General features: G+C 43.4%; 1 protein-coding gene across 3 annotated transcripts in view; it reads right to left on the bottom strand.

Moving 5' to 3' along the window:
* Positions 1 to 16,804, bottom strand: part of TMEM131 (transmembrane protein 131) — a 255,812-nt gene that overhangs the window by 101,284 nt on the left and 137,724 nt on the right. The gene's annotated exons all lie outside the window — the stretch shown is intronic.

Here is a 16,804-nt window from a genome sequence, read left to right as displayed (position 1 = left end):
TCACCCCTTTGATTATTCTGAACAAGGTGCTCTGTCTATATGACTCACCCTGTCAAAGATTAGTTTCTTTTGTATATAGATGTAGACAGGCACTCTTCATCTGGAACCACCCCGAGATCTCATAGTCTAAAAAAGTATTTATTATTGCACATGAACCAATTCACAGAAACATAAAACCAACTCAAATGTACATGCAAAAAGCTGGTCTGCAATTATAGGAAGAGTTTGATTGCTGTAATAGCCAATAAAGGCTTTTCTATTGATTATTGAGAAGGGTATGAATAATTTTGGACTGGACACTTTCTCAAATGTAAATAAAAGCTGAGAAATTATTTTTTTTCCACAATTATGCCTCTTGTACATCGTCTTATTATCTTTTGGAAGACACCCATGTCATTTCCCGTCAAAAAATTACTTGCTGGTTGAATAAAAGTAACTTTAAGTCAAAATTTGCCAGGGGTATGAATAATTATGGGCAGCACTGTATATATAAAAGTGGACTGTCTGGTTAGGAAAATTAGAGCGAGACTGCCAATATAAGTGATCTAATAATATATGGTTATAATATTCCTTACAATAGAATGTAAGACCGATGACATCATCAATATTGTATATATAACCATATATTGGATGATGTGGAGAAAGAAAGATCACCTCTAAAAAGATGTACCATATGTTCTGATTTTCAGTTGCGTGAATTTTATATTTTATTACTATACATTTGAATTGGTTTTATGTTTCTGTGAATTGGTTCATGTGCAATAATAAATACTTTTTTAGACTATGAGATCTCGGGGTGGTTCCAGACGACGAGTGCCTGTCTACAGCTATATACAATATGCGACCACTGCAGCCAATCACTTAATTCATACCACGTCATACCATTATATTTAATCCACTTGTTCCACATCTTACTGAACTTTGTGAACTTTTGGATGTTACCCGTTATGTTTAGAATATGCCACAAACTAAATTATCGTGTTTTGCTGCTTGGGTTAGCCACTATTCTTTATAGAGGGTGCAGCTTGGGCTAACCAAACTTTTCCTAAAAGTGTTTTAGGTACACTTTAAGGCCCCTTTCACACAAGCGAGAATTCCGCGCGGGTGCAATACGTGATGCAAACGCATTGTGCCTGCACGGAATCCGGACCCATTCATTTAAATGGGTCTGTGTACATTTGAGCGGTGATTTTCACGCATCACTTTTGCGTTGCGTGAAAATCACAGCATGCTCTATATTCTGCAATTTTCAAACAACGCAGGCCCCATAAAAGTGAATGGGGCTGTGTGAAAATCGCATCCGCAAGCAAGTGCGAATGTGATTTTCATGGATGGTTGCTAAGAGATGTTGTTTGGAAACATTCAGTTTTTTTATCACGCGCGTGCAAAATACAGTAAATCGCATTGCACCCGCGCAATAAAAACTGAACAACTGAACGCGATCGCAAACAAAACTGAATAGCTTTGTATGTGAAATCGCACAGTTTTCACTGAACGCATCCGGACACGCTCATCTGCAAGGGGCCTGAGTAGAAAAATGTGTGCAGTATTAAAAAGGTTAATTCTTATTAAAATGAGACAAAGAAGGATAGACAGTCTCCGGACATACATTATATGCTCGCATGAACAGAAAACAGGTTTATGTAAAAATAACGGTATTCGACCACATTTCCCCTTTGAGAGCCATCAGCTGTGCAGACAAGCCTGACTAAGAATATTTCTCTGACAAAAACAGTAGATGAATGGACCCCCAGTATTAGGGTACTTTCCCACTTGCGGCAGAGGATTCTGGACGCAAACTGATGGCATTTGTCAGATGGATCCGGGTGCGGATCCGTCTGACAAATGCATCGGAACACCGGATCCATCTCTCCGGTGTCATCCGGAAAAACTGATCCGGTATTAATTTTTTTTTGCATTTTTAAAAAGGTCTGCGCAAGTGCAGACCAGAAGGCCGGATCCGTTTTGCATGAACACTTAATGCTGGATCCGGCACAAATGCACTTCAATGTAAATTAATGCTGCATCTGGCATTCCGGTAAGTGATCAGTATTTTTGGCCGGAGAGAAAACTGCAGCATGCTGCGGTGTTTTCTCCGTCCAAAAAAACGTAAGAGGGATTGAACTGATGCATCCTGAACGGATTGCTCTCCATTCAGAATGCATTAGGAGAAAACTGACAGTTTTTTTCCAGTATTGAGCCCCTAGGACGGAACTCTATACTAGAAAAAAAAAAAAAAACGCTAGTGTGAAAGTACCCTTAAACTGGCAGAGAGCCTTCCAATTGCCGGGAAGGACACATTCCCTCCCTGTAACCGCCTGCTCGTCAGTGAAGTAGACTGCTGCACTTACATGCAGTGATCTCACCCACAGTATGGTGAGGATCGATCGCTAATGTCATCACTCATCCCCATACAGACTCATTATTTATAGTCAGCAGAGTTATTAGGTTGTACAATCTGCTGCCGGCAAGCGCTGGTTTTGGTGCCTGTGTAAAAGATGCGAACATTTGCTTGTGCATCAGGTAATGCTTGTTCATCAGGGGCTATAGGAACACTTATTAGCAATGATCTGGTGGACCCTCGGGCAGTGTAATACAAGCCTTACTCATGGCAGTGTGTTTAGTACAATGCTTCATGTCTGCATGCTAGCTTTATGGATGTGCACATGCACACATGACTTTTGCAGTGTTTGGACTCCTTTAGATTGAGCAATCCCTGCCCATCTGCCCAGGGCTTCTAAGCAGAGAATAAATAAGGTTGGCTCCTACATCGCCCTGAACATGTAGGCTTATGTTAGGCACAGGAGAGGCAGTTCTGTTAGTGTTAGGTACTCACCCATCTTGATGTTGGGTCAAAAATGTGCACAAAGGGCTTCCATTTTTCCTGTATAACAGGTATAGTACTACTGTAATCCAGAATAATCCCTAGTTCCATTGTTTGCATGTATACAAGCGTGCTGCCATATTTTGTTTGCCTAAAATAGCTAACAGACGCCCCTCCCCGTACTCCCAGGAGTAGATAACTGCATCAGCCTCCACTGTAGAATATACAGTACAGACACACCTTAGAATATAAAGTTTGGACACACCTTCTCATTCAAAGAGTTTTCTTTATTTTCATGACTATGAAGGCATCAAAACTATGAATTAACACATGTGGAATTATATACATAACAAACAAGTGTGAAACAACTGAAAATATATGTCATATTCTAGGTTCTTGAAAGTAGCCACCTTTTGCTTTGATTACTGCTTTGCGGAGAGTTACTTAGCAATATTACAATATTAGAAGCATCATACTTACCTGCTGCGCTGTCTGTGACCGGCCGGGAGCTCCTCCTACTGGTAAGTGACAGATCATTAAGCAATGCGCCGCACAGACCTGTCACTTACCAGTAGGAGCTGCTCCCGGCCGGTCACAGACAGCGCAGCAGGTAAGTATGATGCTTCTAATATTGTAATATTGTAATATTGCTAAGTAACCATGGCAACCAGGCCTGCAGTAGCGTCCTGGTTGCCATGGTTACCGATCGGAGCTCCAGCGATTAAACTGGGACTCCGATCGGAACTCTCCGCTGCCACCAATGATCGGGGGGAGAGGGGAGGCCGCACACTGGCCACCAATGATATTACATAGAGGGAGGGGGGGCCCGCACACTGGCCACCAATGATATTACAATAGAGGGAGGGGGGGCCCGCACACTGGCCACCAATGATATTACAATAGAGGGAGGGGGGGCCCGCACACTGGCCACCAATGATATTACAATAGAGGGAGGGGGGGCCCGCACACTGGCCACCAATGATAATACAATAAAGGGAGGGAGGGGGGGGGGGGGGGGGGGGGGGCCGGGGAGGCCGCACACTGGCCACCAATGATATTACAATAGAGGGAGGGGGGCCGGGGGAGGCCGCACACTGGCCACCAATGATAATACAATAGAGTGAGGGAGGGGGGGGCGGCCGCACACCGGCCACCAATGATAATACAATAGAGGGGGGGGGGGGGCGGGGGTGGGGGCCGCACACTGGCCACCAATGATATTACAATAGAGGGAGGGGGGGGCCCGCACACTGGCCACCAATGATAATACAATAAAGGGAGGGAGGGGGGGGGGCCGGGGGAGGCCGCACACTGGCCACCAATGATATTACAATAGAGGGAGGGGGGCCGGGGGAGGCCGCACACTGGCCACTAATGATAATACAATAGAGGGAGGGGGGGGGGGGCGGCCGCACACCGGCCACCAATGATAATACAATAGAGGGAGGGGGGGGGCCGGGGGTGGGGGCCGCACACTGGCCACTAATGATATTCAAACTGGGGAGGGAGGGGGGTCTGCCCCCTGCTACCTGGCAGCCCCTGATCTCTTACAGGGGGCTAGGATATGCACAATTAACCCCTCAGGTGCAGCACCTGAGGGATTAATTGTGCGGATCACAGCCCCCTGTAAGAGATCGGGTGCTGCCAGGCAGCAGGGGGCAGTCATGTACACAGTTCGTAGTATATTTTAACTAGAAGCGTCCCCATCACTATGGGAATGCCTCTGTGTTAGAATATACTGTCGGATATGAGTTTCCCGATCTAACTCATATCCGACAGTATATTCTAACATAGAGGCGTTCCCATGGTGATGGGGACGCTTCAAGTTAAAATCTACCATCGGATTGGAGAAAACTCCGATCCGATGGTATATTAATAGGGACTCCTGACTTTACATTTAAAGTCAATGGGGGACGGATCCGTTTGAAATTGCACCATATTGTGTCAACGTCAAACGAATCCGTCCCCATTGACTTGCATTGTAATTCAGGACGGATCCGTTTGGCTCCGCACGGCCAGGCGGACACCAAAACGACTTTTTTCATGTCCGTGGATCCTCCAAAAATCAAAGAAGACCCACGGACGAAAAAACGGTCACGGATCACGGACCAACGGAACCCCGTTTTGCGGACCGTGAGAAAAAACAAACACTCTCGTGTGCATGAGGCCTAAGGGCTTTTTGACCATAAAGGAGAGTGATGGGGTGCTGCGCCAGATGACCTGGCCTCCACAGTCACCGGACCTGAACCCAATCGAGATGGTTTGGGGTGAGCTGGACCGCAGAGTGAAGGCAAAAGGGCCAACAAGTGCTAAGCATCTCTGGGAACTCCTTCAAGACTGTTGGAAGACCACTTCAGGGGACTACCTCTTGAAGCTCATCAAGAGAATGCCAAGAGTGTGCAAAGCAGTAATCAAAGCAAAAGGTGGCTACTTTGAAGAACCTAGAATATGACATATTTTCAGTTGTTTCACACTTGTTTGTTATGTATATAATTCCACATGTGTTAATTCATAGTTTTGATGCCTTCATAGTCATGAAAATAAAGAAAACTCTTTGAATGAGTAGGTGTGTCCAAACTTTTGGTCTGTACTGTATGTGAGGCAGAACCTACAAATGGTACTGGAGGAGCCTCGTGACAGTAACAATCACTTAAAATCATACAGTTAAAAACTATTTATTGACATTTTGAACAATGTATATAGCGTTTAGAACCATGTTCATACTTTGCATCAGACTCGTGAACTGATTTCTGGACGTTGTTTGGGAAATAAATAATAGATGTGTTTGTTTTTAGAGGTATGATTATTCTGTACTACTCTACACCAGGGATCAGCACTCTTCGGCACTCCAGCTGCGGTGAAACTACAATTCCTGCATGTGAAAGGAGGATTCTGAGAGTTGTAGTATAAAAACAGCTGGAGTGCCAGAGGTTGCTGATCCCTGCTTCACACTAAGGTTAGGGCTGCATGACGACGCGTGTCGCGCAACAAAAAGGGTACAACTACATTGCTATGTCACGAGGCACCGGCTTCACGTTTCCCCTCCTCAGTGCTGCCGGCGCCCTGCGGCTAGTACGGAGCGAGGCCGTGTGCTGCGTCCTTGTCTCCACAGCAACAGGGAGCGGGGAGGACCTGGCCGCACTCTCCTCCTTAGCGCGGTCGGCGTCCTCCACTCCCATGGCAACTGTAAGGAGTCCGAGCGCCAAGCTGAGCACTCGGTGACCCTTCTTTGCTTATCCTCTTGTACTGTTGTTACCTCCTGGTTCTGACTCGGCTTGTTGACCTTTCTATGTTTGTCTGTCTCGTTTGTCCCGCCACACTTACCAAGACTAGGGAACGCCGCCCAGTAGCGCTCGGTTACTTAGGACGGATAGTGCAGGTAGGCAGGGACAGGGGTGTGGGTGGAGTCAGTGGTGCACTATCCCCTCCCCCTCTTTGTGACAAGCTTTTTATGTCACATGACATTTTTTTGCAATGATAGCCAATGGTGTCGCGCTGTGACTGCAATGCGACAGTCGCACAGAAATCCAACTTGACACCATTGACTATCATTATAAAAAAACGTTGCGCTACTTTTCTGCAACACGTCACCATCTAGCCCTAGCCTAAAGGCTAATGAATGAACACGAGAGCCTGATGCAGGTGAATCACATACTGTATGCAATTAACTATCCTCGGGAGCATGGGGAAGAGCGTCTGACATGAAACACTGTACCAAACACACTGCCATGAGAAAGGAAACGGAAGCTGCCTCAAATGCATAGACATTGTCTAGAATATTTTTTTTGCAACCACTTGTTGCTAAATGTCTGATTAGCCATGAGATAACCGCAGACATTTAACCCCTCAGATGCCGTGGTCAGTTTAAATCCAGTAACGCCAGTCACATGACCTGCATCAAAAAGAGGTTGATGTGGGTAGACCAGTGACTTGCAGGACAAGGGGGAGAGCAATGGAGCTGGAACCCAGCAGCGGGGATCAGGTAACTACGCTCACCACTACAGGTCTGAAAGAAAGCTCAGGAAGGTGAAAAACCCCTTTAAGGATACAAACATGCTGTACGTTCTGGTATGCTTTTATTACTCATCTGCCACAAGGTATGATACACAAATAACAGGCATTTGGGTTTGACTGCTTATTGAATGTCTTGTTTTTTTTTGGTATTTCACAGGCCAAATTCCTTAAGACAACGTACACATATACAAAACGTTCAAGTGCCTAAAACATTTGTCACATGTTTGAAATAAACAACCGGCTGAGGGAAGCTTTAAAAGTCTAATAACACCCATAAGTCCAAATGCTACATATTGCTCCTGCCCTGGAAACGTATGAAATGCGTCCAATCTTCAAATGCCAAGGATGTTCAATCTGGACACAGTGAATTCTTTACTGCCCGTATATAGCAGAAAGCGTTCTCCAAAATGTGAATGCCGCTTCACTGGGGGAGTTTATCATGAGGTTAATATTTGGAGTCCGTGCTGGAGTAATTTCCTCCAAATTTGTCAAATGGCACACATTGGGCCAGATTTATCATTACTCTGACAGCTCACTCCACTTTTACATATGGCTAAGGTCAGTTTTAGCCAAGTCAGATTTATGATCGGGCCTCAAAGACCGTGATAAATGTGGTTTGATGATAGCAGTTTATCCGTCAGTAAGCAGCTTTACAAAAGTCGCACTTCTTTACGAAAAAGTCGCAAGTCCTTTTAAAAACTCGCATAAGAAAAGCATGGTCCTCATTGGAGTGATTTTGCGCATTTTTTTTTTTTGCGACTTTTTAAGTTGTCGCAATAGTAAATCTGTCTAGAGATTCATTTACATAAGAAAACACCACCACTTTCAGAAACCTGGCGAGCATTGCGCAGAGCCAATAAAAGTCGCAAATTTTTGCGCAGTTCAAGCGATTGCGCAAAAATTTGAGACTTTTTCACTCCATTATTCTGACTGGAGCTAATGATAAATCTGGTCCATTGTTTGTTAAATGTGGCTCATCTTTAAACCTAAGGGCCCAAGGGTTTTTGTGGCGCCATTTTTCTCACATTTTCCACGCCAAAAAGGACATCTAAAAAGTCTCCCATTCATTTCAAAAGGGAGGCAGAGAAGCAGCACGCTCAACATGGCTGATTCTCCCATTGATATGAAAGGAAAGCTGAAAAAATAAGAAGGTGAAAAAGAAAGTGCCAAAAACCGCACAAAAAACATGCAGAAAATTAACAGATTCCGCACAAATTTTTTTTTCTGCATATTTTCAAAATCTGTTGTATGAACATCCCCTAAAACTTTAACTAAAAATTCTACTCCAGTTTTTCCGCACTACCCCCTACTGGAGTAGCCTTGAGAAATATTTTTTTGTGACTTTTAAAAAAAAAAAAAAAAAGCCCCAGTCATAAATCGGGAGCGAAACTCATTAAGGCTTCTTTCACACAAGCGTGACGGATTAGGTCCGGAGGCGTTCAGAGAAACTCGCACCATTTAGCAAGCAAGTTCAGTCAGTTTTGTCTGCAATTGCGTTCAGTTTTTTCCATGCGGGTACAATGTGTTTTTCACTGAAGCCCCATTCACTTCTATGAAGCCAAGGGTGCGGGTGCGATGCGTTTGGGTTTTTCACTGATGGTTGCTAAGAAATGTTGTCTGTAAACCTCCAGTTTTTATCACGTGCATGAAAAACGCATCAAAACGCATTGCACCCGCGCGGGAAAAACTGAACGCAATCAGACAAAACTGACTGAACTTGCTCTTGCAAAATGGTGCGAGTTTCACTGAACGCATCCGGACCTAATCCGTCACGCTCGTGTGAAAAAGGCCTAACACAGCTAGCCACACCAACTTTTTCACCTAATTTTTAGAACTTTTGCACGAGTCAAAACAAAACGTTGCAAAAGCCTTGTTGTGTGATTTTTTTAAAGCAGAATTTGGGAGTTCCAGGAGTGATAAAACCATTGTTTTGGTTTTGTAGGATGGTGGCACTGGAAATGGACATCCTTCCCAAGATTCTTTATAAACCCTGTGTCTTCTCCAAGATATGGTTCACGTTGATTAAATTGATTTTGGTCCCTGGGGATTGTCAGGCTTTGCCATTCCTCTTTCAGAGATTGCAGGGGATTAGGACTAACCAGATATGAAGCATATATTATTTGGCTGCAGTTTGCACATGAGCCTAAATATGGATAAAGTTAACAGGCCAAAGGGCTGAGCCCATACACATGTGGACAAACTTGTTGGTACCCTTCCAGAAAAATCCACAATGGTCACTGACACAACCTGAAACTGACAAAAGTAATGATAAATAAAAATATACTGAAAATCAACTAATGAAAATCAGACATTGTTTTTGAATTGTGGTTCAACAGAATAATTTATAAAACAAACTAATGAAACTGGCCTGGACAAAAATGATGGCACCCCTAAAAAAGATTGGAAATAATCTGACCATAGGGACATGTTAAACTCAGGTGTGTCCTGTAATTAGCATCACGGGTATCTTCAAGCTTGCAATCAGTTTGCCTATTTAGGCCCGTTTCAGACGAGCGTGTCCGGTGTGGAATTCACGCTCCGTGTGTGAATGTGATTTCCCGTTATGGACACTGCTCATTTCTTAGGAGCGTACGGCAGTATAATGAGTTATAATACTGTGCGTCTCTGCCTGACCTGTATCTACTTAATTATACTGACAGCATTATGTCAGTATAATACCTTATTCACATGTCAGTGTTTTACTCAGTGATTTCCACCAGTGATGTTGAGCCAAAACCAGATGTGACACTAAACACAGAACTGGTGCAGATCTTTCCCTTATACCTGATCTCTGTGTAGCCTCCAATCTTGGTCTTGGCTCACAATCACTGATCAAAACACGGACGTGTTAGGCTACTTTCACACTGGCGTTTTGGCTTTCCGTTTGTGAGATCCGTTCAGGGCTCTCACAAGCGGTCCAAAACGGATCAGTTTCGCCCTAATGCATTCTGAATGGAAAAGGATCTGCTCAGAAAGCATCAGTTTGCCTCCGTTCCGTCTCCATTCTGCTTTGGAGGTGGACACCAGAACGCTGCTTACAGCATTTTGGTGTCCGTCTGTCGAAACTGAGCCAAACGGATCAGTTCTGACACACAATGTAAGTCAATGGGGACGGATCCGTTTTCTCTGACACAATCTGGCACAATAGAAAACGTATCTGTCCTCCATTGACTTTCAATGGTGTTCAAGACGAATCTGTCTTGGCTATGTTAAAGATGATACAAACTGATCCGTTTTGAACGGATGCAGACGGTTGTATTATCTGAATGGATCTGTCTGTGCAGATCAATGACGGAGCCGCACCAAACGCGAGTGTGAAAGTAGCCCAAATAAGGCTCAATTCTGTAGACATAAGGTCATGCAGAAATACCATCATTAAAAATTATAATGCCGTGCACTCCTGAGAAAATAGCAGTGTCCATAACGGGAAATGCCGCACACACACAGAGCGTGATTTCTGCACAGGACACACTCATCTGAAACAGGCCTCAACCCCTTTAGGACACAGTCTTATTTCACCTTAGGACCAGGCCATTTTTTGCAAATCTGACCAGTGTCATTAAGTGGTGATAACTTTAAAATGCTTTGACTTATGAAGGCCATTCTGAGATTGTTTTTTCGTCACATATTGTACTTCATGACACTGGTAAAATGAAGTCAAAAAACTTAATTTTTTTTTTTTTTAAAATACAAAATATACCAAAAATTTGTAAAAAAAAAAAAAAAATAGCAAATTTCCAAGTTTCAATTTCTCTACTGCTATAATACATATTAATACCGATATAAGACCAACGTTGATACCCATACCAAAACTACAATGAGTCAATGCAACACATGTTGCGGCAATATAAAGGGGGTCAACTATTGTGAAGTACAAAAAGTACCAGCTCCTTTAACAAAACAACGACCTACAAGAATCCAAGCCAAAGGTACAAATGCAAAAAATGGTGTAAATTTTATTAAATAACATGATTACATACATGATGTTACATTTAAAAAGAAGCAGCAGGTAAAAAACACCATCCGGGTGGTACACTACATAAGGAATAACGATGATAGCATGCCAATCACAAATCTATATAGTATGTGGTAAAGTCTCCTATATACATACGTTCAATATCCCTGTGTAGGACAAGAGAGTCACTTCCAGGGAAGTAACCACAGTCAGAACTCCAAAAATAGCCGGACCATATGGAAACTATGTGTACCCATGGTACCTAGCGGAGTGCTGACCAAAACATAAGAGGGGGGTAGGGGGGTGGGAGAGGAGGATGGGGAGAGGGAAGGAACGAAAAAGCCACAGAGTGAAGATCTCACTCAACCTAATGACTGGAAAAAGGGGGAGGGGGGAGGCTGCCGGTAACAGCCAACCCTCATCCAATGTAGCTTGATGACGAAACCAATTTATTCCTATTGTCCCTATATCCCAATCTTGTCCATCCTGCAATTGTGTGACATATAACATGCTCAAGAAGAATACATAAATAAATAAATATACATCATATCTAACCAAAATATATAAATCCTCTATGGAGAGAACATACAAGATGTGCAAACTAGAAAAAAATCCCCCTGGCGAAGACTATGCCACCAGGCCGAAGGGGTCCCAACAAGATAGACCGAATAGTCCCAGGTCCAATGCAATCTTGTCCTACACAGGGATATTGAACGTATGTATATAGGAGACTTTACCACATACTATATAGATTTGTGATTGGCATGCCATCATCGTTATTCCTTATGTAGTGTACCACTGGGATGGTGGTTTTTTCCTGCTGCTACTTCTTTTTAAACGTAACGTCATGTATGTAATCATGTTATTTAATAAAATATACACAATTTTTTTGCATTTCTATAATACATAGTAATACCTCCAAAAATAGTTATTACTTTACATTCCCCATATGTCTAGGGACCAGTTCAGGTCTGAAGTCACTTTGTGAGGCTTACATAATAGAAACCCCCCCAAAATGACCCCATTCTATAAACTACACCCCTCAAGGTATTCAAAAACGGATTTTACAAACGTTGTTAACCCTTTAGGTGTTCCACAAGAATTAATGGAAATAGAGATATAATTTAAAAATTTCACTTTTTTGGCAGATTTTTTATTTTAATATTTTTTTTCCAGTTACAAAGCAAGGGTTAACATCCAAACAAAACTCAATATTTATGTCCCCGATTCCGTGGTTTACAGAAACACCCCGTATGTGGTCGTAAACTACTGTACGGGCACACGGAAGGGCGCAGAAGGAAAAGAATGCCATACGGTTTTTGGAAGGCAGATTTTGCTGGACTGGTTTTTTTGACACCATGTCCCATTTGAAGCTCCCTGATGCACCCCTAGAGTAGAAACTCCAAAAAAGTGACCCCATTTTAGAAACTACGGGATAGGGTGGAAGTTTTGTTGGTACTAGTTTAGGGTACATATGATTTTTAGTTGCTCTATATTACACTTTTTGTGAGGCAAGGTAACAAGAAATAGCTGTTTTGGCACCATTTTTATTTTTTGCTACTTACAACATTCATCTGACAGGTTAGATCATGTGGTATTTTTATAGACCAAGTTGTCACGGACGCGGCGATACCCAATATGTATACTTTTTTTTTTTAATGTAAGTTTTACACAATGATTTCATTTTTTAAGCCCAAAAAAATCATGTTTTAGTGTTTCCATAGTCTGAGAGCCATAATTTTTTCAGTTTTTGGGTGATAATCTTGGGTAGGGTATGATTTTTGCGGGATGAGATGACGGTTTGATTAGCATTATTTTGGGGTGCGTGTGACTTTTTGATCGCTTACTTTTTGTGATGTAAGGTGACAAAAAATGGTTTATTTAGCACAGTTTTTATTAAAAAAAAAATCAGCCGCACGGGGACCCGATGGCACCGCCGCCAGCCGCCGCAACCACAGCTAAAAGCCGCAAACCGCAGGTCTGAATTGACACGGTCACGCCCTATAAGATGCACCTAGGTTTTAGCGGAGAAAAATAAGAAAAAATTATATTTTTCATCCGATCTGAGGTTTTTTCTTATTTTTCATTAGCAGAAGAAAAAAAAAATTTTTTCTCATCAGACCTCCAACTAAGATCCCCAATCCTCATCAGACCTCCAAATCAGACCCCCCAATGCTCAGACCAGACCCCCCCCCCCCCTTCAATGCTCAGACCAGACCCCCCCATCAATGCTCAGACCAGACCCCCCCATCAATGCTCAGACCAGACCCCCCCCCCTCCAATGCTCAGACCAGACCCCCCCCTTCAATGCTCAGACCAGACCCACCCCCCAATGCTCAGACCAGACCCTCCCCCTTCAATGCTCAGACCAGACCCCCCCTTCAATGCTCAGACCAGACCCCCCCCTTCAATGCTCAGACCAGACACCCCCCCCCCATGCTCAGACCAGACACCCCCCCCCCATGCTCAGACCAGACCCCCCCAATGCTCAGACCAGACCCCCCCAATGCTCAGACCAGACCCCCCCATGCTCAAACCAGACCCCCCCAATGCTCAGTTCTATAATTTAAAGAAATCGCTTACCTCTCCTGATCAGGCACCTGCTACTCTGCAGATCTGACATGGTCTCCAGTGTCAGACCCCCCCCCCCCCCATGCTCAGACCAGACCCACCCCATGCTCAGACCAGAGACCCCCATTGCTCAGATAAAATTTCCCTTCCCCCATGCTCAGATCAGACCCCCATGCTCAATTCTATAATTTAAAGAAATCGCCTACCTCTCCTGATCGGGCACCAGCTCCTGATCAGGCACCTGCTACTCTGCAGGTCTGACATGGTCTCCACTGTGACCTGATGCGCACATCGTCAGGTCATAGTGCGCGTCTCCATGTACTACGTTCTGACACGGTGCGCATCAGGACGTAGTGGCGAGCGAGCTGGAGCTGCAGAGTAGTAATGGTGCCCTATCAGGAAAGGAGATCTGAGCATGGGGTGGAGAGTGTGCTGGCCTGACTTCTTCCCAGCTCCACCGCTATAGCCGCACTTGAAGAGGCAAAGAGCCGCATGTAGCTCGAGAGCGGCTGGTTGGCCACCCCTGGTCTATGGTACTGTAACCAACCTCCCTAGATGTTGGCCACCGGAGGAAAATTGAAGATATGGATAATACAAATGGTAACCAAAGAGCACAGAACAACTTCCAAAGAGATTAGAGGTGACCTTCAAGGTCAAGGTACAACAGTGTCAGAGAGCACCATCTGTCGCTGTCTTAGCTAAAGTGGACTTAATGGAAGATGACCGAGGAGTAAACCACAATTGAAAGCAAATCATAAAAAGCAAGACGAATTTGCCAAAATGCATATTGACAGGCACACAAAGCTTCTGGGAGAATATCCTTTGGACAGATGAGACAAAACTGGAGCTTTTTGGCAAGTCACATCAGCTCTATGTTCACAGACACAAATGAAGCATACGGAAGAACATTGTACCTAGTATGAAACATGGAAGAGGCTCTGCTATGTTTTGGGGCTCCTTTTCAGCATCTGGCACAGGGTGTCTTGAATGTGAGCAGGGTACCATAAATCACAAGATTATCAAGGCATTCTGGAGAGAAATGTGCTGCCCGGTGTCAGAAAGCTTGGTGTCATTCGCAGGGAAATGGGTCCTCCAACAGGATAATGACAAACATCCAATAATAGATAAAAGCAAAGCATTGGACTATTCTGAAGTGGCTTTCTAGGAGTCCTGATCTAAATCCTATTGAACATCTGTGGAAGGAGCTGAAACATGCAGTCTGGAGAAGGCCCCCTTCAAACTTTAAACAGCTGGAGCAAGTTGCTCACGAGGAGTGGGTCAAAATACCTCTGGACAGGTGCAAAAGTCTCATTGAGAGTTACAGAAATCGCCCGATTGCAGTGATTGCCTCAAAAGGTTGTGCAACAAAATATTATGTTAGGTGTACCACCATTTTGGTCCAGGCCAGTTTCATTAGTTTGTTTTATGAATTATTCTGTTGAACCACAATTCAAAAGCAATGTCTGATTTTCAGTATTTTTTTTATTATTATTTATTATTACTTATGTCAGTTTCAAGTTGTTTCAGTGACCATTGTGGATTTTTCTTTCACAGAAGGGTAACAGTTTTGTCCATGTGTGTAGCTGCTCAGCTCTTTGGCATGTTCAGCATAGACAACTTTTTATCCACGTGTGTGGCTGTTTACAAACCATATCATAGATCCAGAACAGAGCCAAAAGACCCCCACATGGTTCAAAGATTGCGATCAGTCCTGATGAAGTCACACTCAATGGCAATACATGTGGGGTCTGCATTCCTGCAATGACCATAGCCTTTCTTGAAACTTCTCCACAACAGTTCTTTAGGACTAGTTTTGATATGGACAACTCAAATAATTATACTTATCATTCACTCCTAGGTTTCTTTACATCACTTGACTATGTTCTCAAACCACATTTTCGAGGTATCTCTAGGATACTTTTAGGGAATCCATGAGCATGCAGTCCTGGTTGTCCAGATTGTCCTTCTAGACAGAACATTTGTCTTCACATCCTGCGAGTGGCTCCCTTAGATGTTCTGTTTTCTTCTCCCTTGCCTCCTGCATCTGCCTTGACCACAAAGTGCTATTTAACTGCGTATTATTACGGCAGACATATATTTATACCCTAAAGCAACTTTTTATATTGCTTCTGAGGAACAACAATGGCTTTTTATATACAACAGTGTACAACCTGCTGCCAATATTTGTACTCTGTTCCTTCCATTCTCATTAGAAAACCATAAAACTTGATGTAAGAATGTATTAAACACCTTTTTCTATTGTTTTAGACTTCAAACCACTTGAAAAATATAATATTACAAAATAATCAGCACTACACCTTTTTCTATTGTTTGACTTCAAACCACTTGAAAAAATATAATGACAAAATAATCAGCACTACTCCCTTGTACATTCGTCTTCACATAAGACATGGTCAGAGCTGTACCGTGATGTCATACTATCTATTTCTGAGCATACGTTCCAGCCACAGCAGAAACACGTTTTGCTACATTTTACTGGGCTATCCAGAAACACAATCGGGAGGAATGTATCTATGCTCAAAACTAGATACAAATAAAGTGCTTAAAGTAACAACCAAAAAGAGAGAACTGGGAGGTATATGAAACAGGGCCTCCAAAAATCTGTTACTCTGGAGTATATTACCCAAACAGAAAACAATCCCATACCTTTACTCCACTAGACTCCTGTCAGATGCATATCATGTTAGCGTGATGTATGCAAAGGGTGCATTCACACTAACCGAGGATCCGCAAAACATGGACACTGGCCGTGGCTTTAATGATCCATCATCCGCATGTTGTGGCCAAAGACAGGACATGGCCTATCTTTTGTGGTGCAGAAGCACGGACTCAGAAGCACACGGTAGGGCTTCTGAGTCAAGACAAGACATGTCATATTCTTTGCCGCATCTTGCAGGCTATGATATAAATATTATTATAAAGTATAAAGCCTCATTCATACGTTAGTGATTCACAGAAAACACGGACATGCTCTATTTTGTCCATCATGTCCATTATAGTCTATGGGTTTGTGAAAAACACGGATGCAACACGGATGCCATCCGCGTTTCATAGATCATTAGGAAGAGATGCTGTGAAAACTATTTTTCAGCTGTGCAGTGTCAGTGAAACACGGATGACACGCGGACAGCAAAAAAACTGACACACGGATCTATCACGGACATCTTCACGGAGGCATCACTGAACACCTTTTCAGGGATTTAGGCACGGACACGTGAATGAGGCTTAATGCATGATTGTTCTGCTTGAGTTCATAAGCATTACAAAAATGACAGAGGAATGCCCCTATACAAGAATGTATACAGTATATAAGTTTACATCTTCTTACACAAAATACACACTAAATGGTATCAACAAGCATGGCAAATGGAAACAGGTCCTCACTAAGGGTGAGACCACCTACATGAGGCAATAGTAAA

Source organism: Bufo bufo, chromosome 3, assembly GCF_905171765.1.
Source record: "Bufo bufo chromosome 3, aBufBuf1.1, whole genome shotgun sequence".
NCBI lineage: Eukaryota > Metazoa > Chordata > Amphibia > Anura > Bufonidae > Bufo > Bufo bufo.
This window is presented reverse-complemented; position numbering and strand designations above follow the sequence as displayed.